Genomic DNA, 12,120 nt, shown 5'->3' with positions numbered 1-12,120 from the left:
TATTATTACATATTTAAAAAATATTTTTAAAAAATTATTATTATTATTTATATACAATCTTATTCAATACTTAAGAGATATTAAATATAGTTTGCAAATATTTTGCTGAATTATTCAATATTACACCTTGACCGACACGCTGCAATGTGGATCGTATCGGATTAACCGTGTGATTCTCGACTGAGTTGATTCGAGCTACTTTGTGCCGGTCACGGAACTGAGTGTGAAGCATTATCTCCGCGGTCATCTTTACGAAGCGCGATCGTACAAAGTATTGGATTGAAAAGTAGCGAGGTCAGATTTGGTAGAAGTTGGAAATTCGGCGCGACGAAAGCTAGCGGTGTGTCGCTTCACGAGTTACCTCGAATCGAGTCACTTGTTAGTAACGCCGGCTTCCTGACCTACATACCGCGACCACCATATAACAAACGTAACACTTTGTAGCGACGTGTGCACTCACGGACGGGTACACGCATGCACCGGACACGATTGTGTCGTGTATATGCACATGTGTATATTACACGTGTATACACATACAGCACACATCTTGTGCTCCATGTCATCATATAAGATCAAGTTTCCATTCCCGATTCTTTCAGATTTAAACTCTAAACTATTTTTAAATCTATTTTTAAATCAACTAAAGTATATAGAGTGTCTCAGTAATTCTGTTATAAAACAATATCTCTATTACATTAATGATATGCAAAAATGCTTGAGTAAATTGTTTAGTTTGAAGGGACACATTATGATGAAAATCATTTTTTTTCTCAAGATTATATATTTTTTAAAATTTCAAGATTATCGATATTTTTTTAAATAGGACTATATATTTCTATTATTATAGCGTAATAGCTAAGAGATCGAGATCAATTTAATCACCTGTAATACAATCTTTACGTAACTTTGAGTACGAAAAAAGTACGAAAAAATTCAGAAATTTTAAAGAATGGATGCAATAAAATAAATAAGATAAATAGATAATAAAATAAGATGTTCAAAATTATTTCCATTGACTTTTAAACATTTGTTAATTCGATAATGGAAGCGTCTCACATTTGTGAGTATTTAGGGTATCACAGCAGCACGAGAGCTTGTCGAATTCTTTCTTTCATTTTATCACTTGTCGAAAAAACTTTCTCTTTGATAAAGCCCCATAAATTATCATAATTAGAAGATGTTCTCCTCTTCTTACTAGTTTTTCTGTTTTTAGTTATGTGAGACGGTTGCAACAAGACGGTGCACTGCCACATTTGTTCTTCTCGCAATGCGATATATTTTATATCCAAACAAATGGATAGGAAGAAGAAGTCTCTAACTTCTTGGTCGCCACATTCTTCTGATATTAATCTTCTAGATTTCTTTCAATGAAGTTTTATAAAAAAGAAAATTTTTTCAATGAAACCTACAACATGATGACAAGTGTTTGTGCTGTAACACTCCAAATACTCGCAAATATGCGATGCATATTTTGCATCAATGCTCTTTTCAGAATCGAATTAACAAATGTTTATAAGTCAATGGAAATAATTTTGAACATCTACTACAATAAATAAATTTTCCTTTACTACTAATCTTTCTATTATATTTATTTCATTATTCGCATCCATTCTCCAAAATTTTTCATATTCACATTTTCATAGATCACGTGAAAGTTATTGTATTATAGGTCATTATGGATTCATCTCGACTTTAATTAATACGCTATATAATAATAGGAATACGTAGTTCTATTTAAAAAAATATAATCGATAATATTGAAAAATCTCTAAAAATGTAACTTTAACTCTCAGTATCCACAAAGCGTAATCCCTCCCCTCCTCCGATTTTCTCACTTCATATACTTCAGACGTTTTTTTCCGATCTTTTTTATTGCAAAATATCTTTTGTGCTACGACATTTTAGATTTTCAAAAATTCTTTTTTACAATCTTCAAACAATAGATTACAAAAAAATTAGTTAAAATCGATGCACTACAATCTGAGATAGAAGAAAAAGAAAACGCTGGGTTACAAATACTCGGATGTGGATAGATGGAGACTTTTTTGAGATGTGGGTACTGAGAAAAAATGATTTCCATAATATGTGAACCTTCGAACCAAACAATTTATTTCTTAGGCACTTCCGTGTATTCACTGAAATATTGCCTTGTATTAGAGTTACTGACATTCTGTATATAAATATGTAAACTTAAAAGACATTTACAATCCTCATTAGAGTAGTACTTATTAAATATTTAAAAATAAAATAATACACTGAAAAAAATATCAAATTTTAATAAATATTTACTGAATATAAACATATATTTATTTGATACAAAAACCATTAATTTGATTTAACTACCTTTTTTTATTGAGTAATTATTCATTTAATGTAAGAAAATATTTACTTAGTACTATTCCAAGAAATATGTAATAAGATTTAATAAATTTTTTTCAGTGTAGTTTTAAAAAGTTAAATGTCGTCATATGTGATCTGATTTCAATATGCGACCTTGCCACAATTAAACATTCATTGGATTATAATGGATAATCATCAGAGAAAAAATAATTAGATTATTATTTTTATTGCATAGCTTATTCACTTGAGTTGAAGATATGTTTTTATCCTCTCTGTATATGTATGAAAAATTAAATTAACTGACGATAAAAAAGATAACACACAACTCCATGTATGAATTACTCGGAATAATTAACCACTACGAATTTGTACAAAATGAGTATTACACACATTAAATTATCTTACGGTGCTTTTCCACAATTTTATGCGAAGAATTTCCTTTCATCAGTTCACGCATTTCGTATATAGAATACATTGATTTCTTGGAAACAGTTATGGTATTGTTCCCGGAACAATTACTTCCTTCAATAAGATGTGTAAGGAGAGAAAATTAAGTAATTTGTATATTTTGTCTTATATAGTTAGCGTTGTTATATAGAGAAAGGAAGCGAGATAGCTACATTATACTGCCACTGCCATTTTTAGTCACTTCCTCGCAAAATATTCATTAGAAGCATGGAACTTTCCTTATTAATATAAGTTTCCTTATTATGAATCGCCACGGTCCTTATTGTTTGATATTTCGACATTTTAGATTGCGGAACAAACCAAGATACAATTTTATTACCTTAATCTTTTAGTGGAACGATCGCCATGTAAGGAATTTCCTGCCGCGTGATCTAAACTCTTAATTGCAAAGAAAGAATTATTTAAGCTTTTCTCTCTTACTTTTCATCTCGACCGCCAAGCCTCGCAATGACGACTGAATCCATGAGTCTCTACTACGTTATCATCTCTATGCGCCTTATTAAACTTTCGAAGATTTTCATTGGATAATTATCAAACGATTTGAGCGCATGTAAAGGAGAGTTCGTTGACCGGCGTGTCCTAATCTTGAAATGAGTAGAATCGTCCAAGGAACACACCAAGTCAAGAGAAAGTTAAAATGACGTACTTTGACATCAAAATGATTTTTAGCTATAAAATTTAATTGTTTATTGACTTAAGAAATAAAATCATTTTTATTGATTTTTGTGTGTTCCTTAGGCGAATGTAAACTTCTTCGTTAGTTGTAATAGAGAAACTAGTAATATATATGATGTCACGTCCTTATTTCGTAAAAGAACCGAGCAGACAGCATCTTTTTAATTTCTGGATGAATCAAATGATAAATATATTAGCTGTATGTTTTTGTAAAAATTATCTTCAATAGATTGAGATAATTTTTTATATTGTAAAGAATGATTTTTTTGTTATAAATAAAATTTTTTCGAAGAAAAGGATAATAGCCAGAAGGATTGAGGTCTAAAGGAAGTCTAAGGAGAATAAGATACAGAAAATAAGTTTATTTACGTTATTTAAAATCTTCAAAAATTTTTTTACTTAAAACGAGATAAATATACATTCGATCATTGAAAAGAGAAAAAGCGAAAATGCTGAAAAATGTAAAAAATGCAAGTAATACTAACAGACTCTATATCAATCAAATATCAGTAACTTGTTTCGGACAGCTAAAGAGCGCACATCTCAAAACGAGTTCTAGCGTTTATCTGGGATGTTTTATCCCTTTTTACTCTCTAGACGTCATTCTTTCCGATTATACTATTTGTTTCTTCCAATAAGAAATTTTCTTCGTGATAAAAAAAATCATTCTTTAAATGACACAAAAAAATCATCTCTATCAATACTTTACGAATAAATTAAAGAAACTTTGGGAAAATGGCATAAGGTTTTCAGAGAGATGGAGAAAGGTAATAAAAAAACAAAGTAGAATGGCTCGTATATATTTTAACGAACTGTGTCGTTTATGAAGTAAGAAATAGAACTTTTGGGATAATCAAACAGATTCCACGATTATTTTTCGTGTCTATTTTAAATCGAGAAAGTTACTCTTCTAATTGAATACTAAATATTTATTATAAGAGATTTGTATTCAAAGTACTGAATCTGAGGAAGATTCGATCTTTCCATGAAACTAACGGACGTGTGGATTTATTATTGCAAAACTTCTGCAGGTGGTGCACTTTTTTTTCCCAGACTACATGTGCACGCTGTTAGTATACTTAAATTATTCTTCGTGCGTGTATGATGTTTTCCCGCAACTTGCCTACTATGCGCTATATCATCACTACCGCGCCTCGTACGACCCCGATCTAACTTGTAGGAAATTCATTAAGAAAGCTGATGCCTATGGAAAGTCAAAGCAGCGAAAAGATGGAAGACGGCGATATAGTTGTGATTATATTGTTGTCCGTTCGCATGCGCAACACGCATAAATTTTCTCACGTGCGTTTTTTACTGCCATTGTACATCTTATACTCTTGTGTAACTCTAATCGATTGATCAAGCAACAAGTTAATTCAATAGCGACAATTAATTCAATGGGCAAAAAGGAAGGGCACGATTTTCCGTTAAGAAAACTTCCGGTAAACTCATGATTGCATTGTATTATAAATTACAGCTTTATGAAAACAAAGGTATTTTATATTGCACAAGAAATAATTTGCTATGGCAAGAATTGAATTTTTTAAATAAAAAAACCATCGAATGTTTTATTCATATTAAACATTTAGTAAACTATTGCATGAATCATCTTAATAATAAAATGAATCTAATTTTTCACAAAATTTTATTAGAATGTTATTTATACAATTAGTGTAGTTATCATTTTTCCTTATAATCTTTTCTTGCCACGAAAATTATATTAATGTATTTATTACAAAAATGTTTTTTAATAATTGTATAACTACTCTTTTATTATTGTTCTCATTTCGCACAATGAATAAAATTTGTTTTTTTTTTTTCGTCAAAATATCTCTATTTTTTACAAAATCTCCTTTGCTGACTTCATTTGACAGTTATTTGCCTTCGTCGCGTTTTGTGAAATTTTCATAGCATTTAAATAGTGATATCTAACTTGCAATGAGTATGCACAGATCAGTGCGCATTGCATCGCGATAATGCATTAAAATGAAGGCATTGTAATGCACGTGGTATCGCTCGATCTCTATTTCATCTAATAGTGCCCTTTATTTCGCTTTCACTAACCGAACGACAAAATGATGAAATCGTGTGCGTGTAAATGCATGACGGGAAAATACCGTGAAATTTTTTGCAACTGGTTCACTGTGAAATATAGAAATTTCTAGGAAGACGGTTAACAATCTGTGCAAAGTAATCTTCAAATGTATAATTAGGATATTAAACATTAGACGCACAAGATGTTAAATATATTAGATAAATAAAAGGATTAACGAATATGTATAAAAAGTTCTAACAAGCGTTTCTACTTTCTTTTACAAATTTTACAAGTATCTGTTAGAGAAGATTTACTGGATAATGCTACATCTTTACAACTATAATGTGCGCATGACATTTAAATATTTATGCTAACATGATATGCTTCAAATAATACGTTTGATTTCAAGATGAAAAGGTTGATCTTCTCCTATTGCATATTTTCTCTAGTAATTAGAGTTTAAAGTGTATCTTCTGTTAACTATTAAAAATGCTCATTAACCTCGCCACTGTCGCAATTATTATCTTGCTCCTCCATCAAGTCACAGTAAACAAATTTTTATTATACTTGAGGTTGAAAAGTTTCAATTCGAGCAGTTTTTTTTTTCTTAATTGGATGTTCTTACTGAAATCATTTCGATTAAATCCTTCTTAGCAATTTTTGCCAAAAAAAATTTACAATATCATCTAAGAGGTCATTCAAGCGAACTACGGTATTTATTGTCACAATTCTTGACCAATTTAGAAAGCAATTGATTCCCAAAAGATTCGATATTATATTTTTCGAGATAAAAATATTTGCATACATAAGCAAATTTGAATGTCTGTGAACTTTCATCCGCAAAAAGAAATTTGCTTTACTTCAGTTGACGTTAACTGGGAAAATGTTTTTATAAATGATTTTAACGAAACAACCGTAGTGCAGTAACCATTTTAATTTAAAACATTTAATAATTAATAAAAACATACATATAGACTATATTGTGGGTGTGTCATAATTATACCCTTCGTATATGTTTCCCCAATTGTTTCAAAAGTAAAAATATTGTAAGCTGAATTATCGAAATTTTTTCATGTCCGATCTCCATAAATTTGAGACCTAAAGTAGCAAAAGTTGGTTATATCTCTTGTAAAATAAATGGCTTACGTCAATATCGATTTCTAAAAAACATTATTGCTGCATCTGGATTTTATACGATTACCTGTTGCACGAAGCGATACAATTAAGACTAGATAACGTTGGCACATTCAAAGTATACAAAAAAATCTTTGACGCTTTCATAATTCTACGAATCCAGTCGGACACAACAGAACTACAAGAATCGTCGCTTTCTCTTCTGAGTTTATCATTGACGCATGTCTCCACGCCTTCATCGACACGCTTTCGAAGACTTTTGAAAATCTAGCTAATGCTATTCTGCAACGTTTTCCAAATATTTTGTTCTGTCAAAAAAAAAGGAAACTGACAAAATTGGTCATAACAAGAAGAAGGGTACGCTCTGCTCTTTACCAATTTTGATCAAAATCGGTGAAGAGCAAAGCATAGTCTCTCTTTGTAAGTCTTAAATATGTATAGTTAAAGTTTATGAAAGTATCATCTGAATTGCGGTTCGCTTCGCGAAGCATACAATGTCAAGTATAACTATGAGTAGTATGTACAGCGCAATGGCGCAAAACGGTGTTTTTACGCGATGAGAAGACCTCAGGATATTAACGTAGCATAGACTGTAGCATGCAGGTAACAGATGCAAAACCGTTACCGTGCTCGGTTTCGATTCCCCAGCAGATAATGCGTATAGTTTGCCCGCACTGTTGCTGAACTTATTCAGCTGAGACAGTATTTTTTTCATAGAGAACAAACGGATAACTGTACGCGAGAGAAGTCTCTCTTCTTTTTAATGCGTAAATGTAGAAGCCAAGTTACCATCTTCGTGAACAGACTTTGTATTATATATAAAACTCTCTTTCATATGTAATACTACTGGTATATAGATAATAAAGGAATGTTCAAGCAATCAAGATCACTAATTATTTCAAGTTAATCCTTAACATGAACAAGCGTCAAATTGAAAGACTAATTGCATTAATTACAATATATCTACTTTCCGATTACATTTTGGTTTTCTTATATGTATATTTTTTATGTATTCATATTTTATCAAAGTGTTGGTCGTCTTTTATGATAGCTTCTATTAGAACAAATTAATGGGATTATTGAGTGAGGGATTACTGAATGAAGCAACATTTTTTTTGGGAATATTAAATCCTTCGCAAAAAATTCCAAATTCTTTTAATGCTGCATTTTACTAAAAAGAATTAGCACTATAATTTAAGAATAAAATGTAAAAATATTTTTGTGATATTTGTTAGTATAATTGATTGAACTATGTTTCTCATCAAGAATAAAAAAAAATATGTATATTCTAAATATAGTTTGTTTATTTGTTTGAGAAGAATGATATAATGCCAATATATAAGTGTAGTGAGTATATAGAAGTGTATAGAAGATATAGAAGATAAGAATAGTATATAGAAGAAAACTTAAGAGTTTGTCAATATTGAAAGTGTTGGTTCGAACACGTAAAAAAATCGAGCTAATATCGTAAACATCGTGCAATTAAATTTTTCTGTTTCCACTGTATATGAGTATTGAATAGAACTATAATTACATAGATGAAAGCAAATTAGTCACTCAAAATTGGATATCTCAAGTCGAGTCAGTCGAAGTAAAGTGAAACTCGATAAGGTCAACAACCGAAAGATTCTCAAGAATCTACATATGTCATCGCATCACAATGTTGAGTCATAATAGAAGAAGTGTCGAGAAGCACATGCAAAGATTTGTATGAAAGATGTCAAATGAGTCACAGTATATCATTGACACGTATTGCTTTCTCCGTTCCGACGATCGTCAAAGTCCGGATGGATATCGCGTCATCATCGAGATCTTCGTCGCCGATTTCCTTCGACCTCGTTTCGCGAGCGGCCTTCTCACGCGAAAAGAGACGCGATTTTCACGCTTCGTTGGAAATTCCGCGCGATGGGAATAGAGTCAAGATCTAGTCGGCATCAAAGAGAAGTGCAATCGATGCGCAAGTCGCGTGAAGAAATTTCACTGCCCTTCCACGATACCTACATACCAAAGTAGGTTTCGAAGGGAAGGTGCAATGACCAGATTTGATCAACCTGTAGCCTACTACGCTGTCTCTTTCGAGCCACATAACAAGATCTTAATTAAAATAAGACATTAATTTGTAGCAAGTTTGCTTAAAAGATATAATAGATATATTTTCTGATAATTTAATCTTTCAGTGGATGCATTACTGTTACTTAATATTACATTGATATTGATTATAACTTTCTCGTCTATGTATTTTTCTTTCCTGTTTATATTATGATACAAGTGAAAAAAAAATTCAGAAATTATAAACTGTCGGAAAGGAAATATTTAAAAAAAATGAAAAAATTGTCACGAGATAGTATTGAAACAAGAAATAATTGCACTAATTACCTATACATAATAAAACAATTTTATAATTTTATAGAAATAGTTGAAGACTCAAAATATGTATAAATAAAAGGATTTATATTACAAGAAAGTGAGGATAAAAAAAAATTTCTAAATTTTATTTTAAAAAATCATGCAGAAATAAAATTGTAATTTAAAAAAAGATAACAGAAATGTTACTAAGTTCATTAACTTGCTTTTTTTTATTTCGATTTAATTTTATTTGAATTTGGAATATTTAGAAGATGTGGAACAAAATATCAGCTAATGTATAATCGTATAATTTATTAAACAAATTTTGTTTCATAAATTATTATGCAAGTACCGATAGACTTCATCATTAAAGTTCATTATACATGTATAGCGCAACCAAGAAAGAATTATTTTATAATATCCTATAAACTGTAATTTTTATTATCGTAGATGTCGCCCGATTAATTTGGACAGCGGCATTATAGTGCTAGGTAGGTAGTACTGGTCACTGACTTCGAAATCGGCGCCTAGCGAAGAGGAACACACTCGAGGCGACGGCGATGCAGCAAGTAGTTTCACCGTGTTAAATTAACCGAGTGCCGATCAAACCGATCGAACAGGATAATGTTCAAAGAATGTAGCGCACCGTGAAAGTTCTGCCCCTCGGAAAGGGTCCGACGAGGAGGAACGTCATCTCCGAGATTTATCATTAGATACGTGATCATCGTGTTTACAATTAGTCGCAGGTGATTGCGTACCGGACGGAAAGACGCAAGACGACTATATCTCCGCGATGTTACCAAATCAGTTACCATATAATCGACAATCACCGCAGGATTATCCTATTTAGTGCTCACTTGAGTCGGCTTCCATCTATAATGATCGACAGAAACAAAATGAGCTTTTGTAATAATACCGTATACAAAATCGTTAATATTTTGTATGTCGTGAAATAATAAAATCCACAATTTAATTGTCGAGAGTGATTAAGAATTATTTTCCTTGGCAAATTGAATTTTTTTCAATCTCATGTCCCATGTCTAAATCCATTCGCTCTCAATCGGATGATATCAAACACAAAATAATAGCTATAGAAAATGATTTCGTGATATTACAGTAATAATATAATGATAAATATAATAAATATAATAATATCAGAGATGTAAACACTGTAAACGTAGCTCATTTTATTTCAAAATTAATAAATGAATAGATCAGTAATAAATTACCTAACTACTGAAAATGTTTGATCAATCTGTATTATAATTTTTTCTTCGGATCTTTAGATTGCGAGATATATTTGACATACACATCATTAATTTCATAGTTTAATTATTAAAAAATTGCTTGCAATAATAACAGATTTTTTTCATGAATATTTTTTCAAAATATATGTAAACTGTAATTCTGTTATATGTACACATAATATAACAGAAAAAATTATCTATTATAAAAATGAAGTATTTTTGAATAAAAATAATTTTTACTTGATTTGATATTGCTCTTTCCATAATTAATGCAAAAACTTTCCATAGTTAATGCAAAAACTTTAAAAAGATGATATTAACATTGTAATCAAACTTCATTTTATCAGAATTATAATTAAAGTTTATTAACACTAAATATTAGTTATTAATAAGTTTTAATTATAATTTCTGTCGAAATAAAGTCTATTTGTATAATCATTTAAAAATAAAATTTAATTATAAACTAAAAATTTCTCTGAAGCTAAATATTACTACTAGTTTAAATACACTCGTATTATTTTCTTTATATTACATAATATGTGTATTTATACATTTTCAAGACAAATTCTTTGTAAAATAATGCATCGTTTATTGATAATATGAATCCATTATTTATAAATAGCTTCCTAATTTCTGATTATTCATTTTGAATAGAACATTCGTTACGTCGCTATTTCAAGAACAAATCTTTGCTGTAAATATTTTCATAAATCACAAATATTTGATTCCTAATTTGTATCTAATGAGAATCGCATTAAGAATCATCGCGTTACTTCAAGATAATTTAGCATGTGTCCACTTCATACCTAAAGCCAGAATCAGACTTAGATCTGATTAAATCCGCATCGAAGAATGAGATTGAAGATTGAAAGATTGATGTTTGATTAATCAGAAAGGAGCCAAAATTTCTTTGTCCTCATTGGTGAAATTTCAATCTTCAATTTTCAATCTCAATCTTCAATGTTTAATCTGATTCCGGTCTTAGGCTTTTCTCTGATGAAAAAGACAAAGTTCTCTGAAGGGATTATATCCACGAAACCTTGAGAGATCAAGACTTCATTATAAAACACACAATTATACGTTAAATGTCTGGAGAATGACTAGGTAATAAGAAATAAGAAGAGATTGCGATCGAATCGCAATCTCATCTGTTTCCCACGCTCGTCCCGGTATTGTCAGGCATTAGCAAAACGTCGTACCTACTTTTCTTTCGCGTAAAATGAATTCCCGGCTGTCCGCAGGAAATCGAACTGCCGGAACGAACAATTTCTATTTCTATTTCTATCGATTAATGCGATTCGCGCTTATCGACGACGTTTCTCTCAGAATTGTTATTGTCAATATATTTCCGCTTTTGCTTTCACCATTCTCGCGACGTTCTCACAGGAAATTCGTAGAGAGACAATATAAAACTCGGCAGAATCCGTCATTTCCGTTACTAATTCTATTCGAGAAGACAATTCTACACTATCAATGAGATATGAGCCATTTGATCTGCGTTCCGCGTACAAACTATTTTACTCTGTTTGCTTTGAATATAGATCGAAAGATTTCTCCGAGAATATTGTGTCTGCAAAAGAAAATTATAGGATGATCCCACGCTATTGAGATTGAGAGATAGTGATTTAAATATTACGAGTGCTTTACAAAGATTCATGTCGTCGACGTTTAATTCGGCAAGGAAATGCCGATTCTGTTTCTCAATGCTGAATATCTAAACGTATTGCATAAACGATGTTTGAATGCTATGTTATTATCTATCTATTTATTTAGTTCTCAAGCAAAATCCTTGAAGCAAATAGTATGATTAAAAATTTATGAAGAATATCTTCTTGAGAAGTTATATTTAGTGAAACTGTAATGTCTTGAAGAACA

This window comes from Atta colombica, unplaced genomic scaffold, assembly GCF_001594045.1.
Source record: "Atta colombica isolate Treedump-2 unplaced genomic scaffold, Acol1.0 scaffold163, whole genome shotgun sequence".
NCBI lineage: Eukaryota > Metazoa > Arthropoda > Insecta > Hymenoptera > Formicidae > Atta > Atta colombica.
Note: the sequence above shows the minus strand (reverse complement) of the source record.